The following is a 6,472-nucleotide window of genomic DNA, read 5'->3' on the forward strand; positions in this document are numbered from 1 at the left end:
AGGCAAGTGTCACAGGAGAAGATTCTGGAAGCTTCCATTGCCTCTCCACCTCGTGGAATGACACTGCCATTTGTCATTTCTCGCCCATCGCACCCTACAGAAGGGAGTTTTGAAATACAACGCACCCTCACAGTGCATTTGGGTGAGATGCAACGCACCTAGCCAGTGGAGCAGCTGCAATGATCCTGTTTTGACCAATTCTGAGCAGTTTCTGGTGGAGAACTTCTAGGAGAAGCTGTAATCTGTTGACCTTGTTCCTTTAGGGGTTAGAACAACACTTTTAGGGACTTAGGAGCCCTTGGTTTATGGACATTTCATGCTTGGAGTTGTAGGGCACAAAAATGTCTATAACAATTCGCCTTTTCTTCACTTACTTATAACCAACCCTACTCCAAGGCCACCTTACACATTTACGACAGATAAAGGCGAAAGCTCTTCCGTGTTCTACATTGGGCCTATCATTCCTCCATACATTATAAGCTCATTTGTGTCACTTAATCTGCCTCACCAACCCAACACCAAGGCCAACCAATGGAGCCCCCACCCTCCGCAAAATACATTTTACCTCCATCATCATGCAGATCATTATTTTCATGGGGCACCCATCTCTGTGTATATACATCCCAAACCACCTTAACATTATTTTGGAATGTGTACAATTTTTTTTTTTAGGAAAATGGTTCCCACCCATATTTTCATGCCTTGTACCCAGTGGCAGTCCCTAGTCACACTTGGTCATAGCTCGCACATAATCCAAATGCATTCACCCTCTTCACGTCAATCCGAACATACTCACACCTATCCTGGATGTCCTACCGAATCCAAGGCCACTACCCTCAGAAGAACTATTTTGATTTCTTACACATGCATTATAGCTTCGACCTTGGGAAAGTTGTCCATATCCATTCATATCGTCTTCTTTCATTATCATGACTTGTTGACCCATCATATTACAATTTGTTTCACTACACATCTTGATTTCCGGAATTAGCATTTCGGGCAATTGATTCCTCTTTCCTATCGATTTCAACACCCATTTTCCAGGATCAAGGTAGTACCTTGGGTACTCACCCCCTTCAAGGACATCCTCGAGTGGCACAATGGGAATCATGATTTCCCATTGATGTCATCGATCCCCCTGATATTCGACACTAAATTAAACTCTCATTTCAGGGTGGTATTTTACTTCATGACCATTGTAGTTCTCTCATTTAGTCGAAAACCCACACATCACTTAGCACCTCATTCAGCAGTGCTTACATCTTGATGCATGGAAGGTACCCACAGTTGAAGACCCATACATCCACAAGAACCTTACTCCAACAGGGCTTCACCTTTTCTTGATTTATGGGGAAACCTAACTCCATCTATGTGTTAGAAGCACCCTTGAGGGCGTCAGCAGTTATCATCATTAGCTATCATCATGTCATCCATTTCAACACTAACTTGACAGGAATATTTATTGTATTATTGTAATAAAAAGTCACTAGTCATCATAAAAATCATGGGACATGTTTGCCTCGTATAAGCACATTTTTCAGAGCATGGTTATCTTTTATCCTCAGTTAAGGTTGTTTCTCTACTCATCTCCACAACAAGTTATTCTCTTTATCCAGAAGTTGATTAGACTCCCAGTCATGAAATAAAACGTGATGTATTTCGTCTGTAAGTTTTCTCCTAACCTTGTACATAAGGGGGGAACTATTAACACCATAAAATCATACACATATTTGTACAATCCAAAAGATGCCCAAAGTCATCCAGCATAATGCACAAGTGAATATTTTCCAGCTGAAGACATTATGAAGTTTAAAAAAATTAATTTCTCCTAAGGTCCAATGTATATTGAATTAAAAATTGATGACTACAGGGCTTTCCCTTTGATAGTTGCGCGATGTGCAGTAATTCCTTCAAAAGTAGCATGGTCGAAAAAATGGCTAACTCAACAATTTGGGACCACTTCCCACACTTGGAAGACGGTTCCCTGGCAGGATTTCAGTCAAGGAAAGCTGAATTCGATTCACCCTAAAGATATGTAGCCCTCAAAGGAATTCTCTTGTCCTACTCATAATTCATTTTCATTCATGAACCAAGAGAGGGAAGAGGGATTCAAAAAATTCTATATAAACAGGCCATGGGAGAGCCAAAAGGAAGACAATGTTATGTTGGCCAAATTGCTATCATAGCAACCCTTCATTTAATTCTTTAAACAGAAGTAGAGCACTATTGTGTTGGTAGAATTGCTTCTTAGCAATCCATCACCCTAGTGTGGATGGGATTTCACCATTGAGAGAGCCTTGATAATTCTTGGATAGAGAGGAGAAGCTTGCAAAGAGAGTGAAGAAATGAACCTCCTTGCGAAGGATTTTTTAGCACCATAGCTCAAAGAATTATATTCAATTGTTTAGTATTCTACTATTTGTATTCATCTTCTACGACCAACAGTCAATAAAGAGATCCATTTTCTATAGTTATGTTGAATTGTTTTCCATTAAGCATTATTTTTGTGTTTATCTCTTTGTTTTAGTTAATTTTTGTATATATATTTTTTTCACCATTTACAATACTTTGTTTCTTCATGTTTGTCCATTGAAAACAACAAAATTACTTGTTTTTCTTTGCTGGGAACAACCTATTACTAAGAGGTGTCTTTTGGTACACCATTGCTACAAAAAGAGTACACAATAGACTTCGGGGGAAACATCAGTAAAGTTGGAGGTGGTCTTGTTCCCTTCCATCGATGAAATGATTTTTTGAGGAGAGGTTTAGGATTGAGGGTCATAGTAAGTCAACTAGTCGATAGCGGTGATCTTTCCATTATGAGGAAAGCACATCTTACGAAAAAAGGATATGTGACAATTGACATGGCGTACATGTAACTATGACCAAGAAAGATATTATAATCTAAAGGGGATTCGATAACTTTAATATAGATCATGACTATCTCGCCAACAATAATGATGGGGAAATTGCGATATAAACCAAGAGGTTGTGAGGGGTGACCATCCCATGCACGAAGAGTGATGGTTGATGGTGATAAGTCAGGGAACCAAGTTTTTTCCAAATATTAGTGAGTCATCACACAAGTTGAGGCTCCTTTGTCGACTATACATCGTTGAATAGTGGCATTTTTTATAGAGACCAATATCTAAAAATAAATGGAGGGAAGTAGGGGATGATCCGCTTTATCAACATCAAATACAATCATATGATCATTAGAAGGATCCATACTACCCAAAGTAGACATTAGAGCTTTTCGTTGGGATGGGAATGTATAGAGGACTTCCAGCATTGACATGGCAACGAGAGACTACACCAAGTCATCTACTATAATATAAGCTTGGGTGGCTCAAGTACTATTAGTGTTTTGACATAATGGTCCTTTGGTGTTCTTAGGTTGAACCTCTACCTTAGGTTGATGGATTTGTAAGGTACCATTTGGTAATAAAAAGGGCACAATGGAAACGTTTGGTTGAGAATCATTCGTTGACTTATCAGGATGGTTTTCATACGGGAATGACCGCATTTGGAGGTTGATATCTTCGGAATTCATCATGAGAATTTGATAAGGCCCATTCCCAAGATGTGAAGGTGTATATCCTTGGTAAGAGAATGTGTTGGTAAGCATTGTTTGTTGTGTGGGAGGAGGAGAGGGTTGAGGGATGGATTGCTTCCCTCTAAAGGAAGCTTCTTGAGCTTCCAATGCCTAGTGCATATAAGGGAGAAGGGTACATTCATGAGTCTAATGGCTATAAGTCCTGCAACAAGCACAAGACTTATTGGTTCTAAGGGCCTTGTTCTGCTTGGATTGTCCACCATATTTTGGAGTTATGGTATTGGACTAATCACCCTTATTGGCATTAGGTTGTCTACCTTGGTTTCCTTGATTACCCTGAGACATCTCATCTTATTTACCCTTCCCATTATTCCTTCTCTTCGGGTTAGGGGGAATGGTATCACTTTTTTGAGCATATACTTGACTTTGTAGAGGTGGTGGTTGTTGCGACAAAGGTGGTTGAGGCATGGGAGGTGGAGGTGCTAATGATGTTGGGGTTGGAACACTAAGTGGTGTATACGGAAAATAGGGGTTCGTGGTAACATTTTGGTAACCAAGTTGAGCGATAGCTGGCCCTAGCATCAGTGATGTGAATGGGAAAATTCATATGAATTGTGAAGGATAAGGGGGGGTATTTGTATGTGGAACTGCCCCCCCTAGGGTTGACCATAACTGGTAGGAGGTTGAGAATAAGGAGATGGGTGGGGGTAAGATAGAGATCCATCGATGGCATCGGTGGCTTGAGATTCCCCCGGTGTAGAAGCAGTACTAAGCCTAGGAAGATCGTGAAGGACGGTATAAACATAACCTAGTTGGGCATATATCATATCATATTTCAAGGCTATATGGAGAGTTTCTTCCTTAGTTTTGGGGAAGTGAGAGGTGATATATTTACCTATGGGGGCCAAGAGAGTTCTCAAAAACTATTCCATATAAACATGGTCCTAGAACTCAGGAGCTTTACAGAGGCTCCTCCTTGTACGCCATTATTGTACATGGTTAGAAAAGCGAGTGGCAGAAGTTTAACAAAAGGAAGTCAAAATTTTAGATCCTGTGTCATATCGAAGGGGTAATTTGAAATATGATAGAAAATTGTTTGCAAGGATCGCAATAGTGGAATGAGAGGCATGTGTTTGATCAACATACCACTTGCCAATAGCTCCAGTTAGAGTGCATTGGAAGATACAGAGATGAATGGAGTCCTTGGTAATGGAGTTGGATGAGCACCACATGTGGAAAGAGTGAACGTGATTGGTAGGGTCTTCTCCAGGATTTCCTTCAAACTTGGGGATGTTTAAGTGAAGTTTAGTTAGCATGGGAGGCCAATTTTTGTCATTGAGAAGGGAGTCATTGACAAGTTGATTTAATTCGGGGAGGCTTAAACCAGCCATTAGGGAACAAGGGGTTGATTAGTAGCCATACCTGAAGAGGTTCTGATATTTCCTCCTAGAGGGCTACCCTAGTTAGGACGAGTGTTACCACCTTGGTTTCCTCCACTTGCATTAGCGCCTGACATGGTAACGGTGTGGGGTTGGGAGGATGTGGAATCAGAGCACAAAATATAATAATTAGAAGAACTAGAGTCCATATGTGGACTAGATGGTAGACTGAATCAAGGAACCCTTACTCATCGAGCAGGGGTGAGAGGATATCCTAAAGTAAATTGGTGATGAAAGCCACGAAGTCACTGGGACAAGCACCTAGGGAGCACAGTGGTGTTAGGACAAAATAAGAACCGTGAAGGCTAAAAGGTAAGCAAGAGATTAAAAAACAAGAAGAAAACAGCTAATGCAGTGGTTCCAAGTGTAAAATATCTATAATGATATGCTACTCTAATCCAAGCAAACATGTCCTATGAAATAAAAAATGACCTCTAGCCTAAAGGTGGTCTAAATCCTCAAACAAGTCCTAGTTCTACTATTTTAGATGGCCTTCCAAAAGAATTCTTACTTGACAGGGTCAGATGTTTGCATAGGGGAAGATAAGGTAAAGGAGTGGTTGTTTCCCACAACCACCCCTATAGGGTGTTTTCCTAAGACTAGCCACTAAGGTCACCTTCATCCCATAGGGGCACTCGAGTCTTAGGCTTCTTGGCAGTCAACCAAAAAATTTAAGCTCTGGACCAGCACGTTGGGTAGCCTCGTGGAGAGTCACGCACACTAAGACCTAAGCCTAACCCCATATTAAATATGCCTCTGGCGCACATCAGTTTTGACCATGGGATTTTGAAGGATTTCAATCTCTCTACAAGGACGAATTTCTATGTCTTGGTGTAAGTGATGAATGGGTGGTTTTGGAATCCTATCCCAGCGATCCTAAACCTAACTACAAGATTGTTTTTCGTTAGTGCCCAAGTGGGCTTTATCTATACGAGTTAACTTATTATTAATGTGGAGTGTTTCAAGTCTTAGATTGGAGGTTGTACCCAAAATCACATTTTCTTAGGGTGTGAGTGTGTGGACAGAAATGTTTATGTGGATTAGATGGTTAAATCATGTTTTATGATGCCAATGTTGTTGAAAAATAAAGTGCATAAACTATAAATAATACTGAAAATTCATAGTAAAATAATAGCAAGATCAAGAACACAATTCCCCACCCAAAAAGGCTATGAAGCAGAAATAAGAGTGATGGAAAAACAAGAAACTCAAAGACACAAAATGACAAAAGGAGATAATGTCTAAAGTATTGGGATCTAATGCCAAATCTAATGAAATGATGCAGAAAAACCTAGCAAAAAACATAAAGAAAAGTGTTGGAAAATGGCATAAAACAAATTGCAAGAAGAAGGATTCTCAAGGGAATGCTAGAGAAGGAAAGCAACACAAGTCTCTAAGGGAAACAAAGTTGTGAAAAAATGGCCTTAAAATGACCAAAAAAAGATGAAAAATGTGTTGGCAAATAGTGGTTGAAAGT

This window comes from Pinus tabuliformis, chromosome 8, assembly GCF_031772625.1.
Source record: "Pinus tabuliformis cultivar Carrire ecotype Pingquan chromosome 8, CPIR1, whole genome shotgun sequence".
NCBI lineage: Eukaryota > Viridiplantae > Streptophyta > Pinopsida > Pinales > Pinaceae > Pinus > Pinus tabuliformis.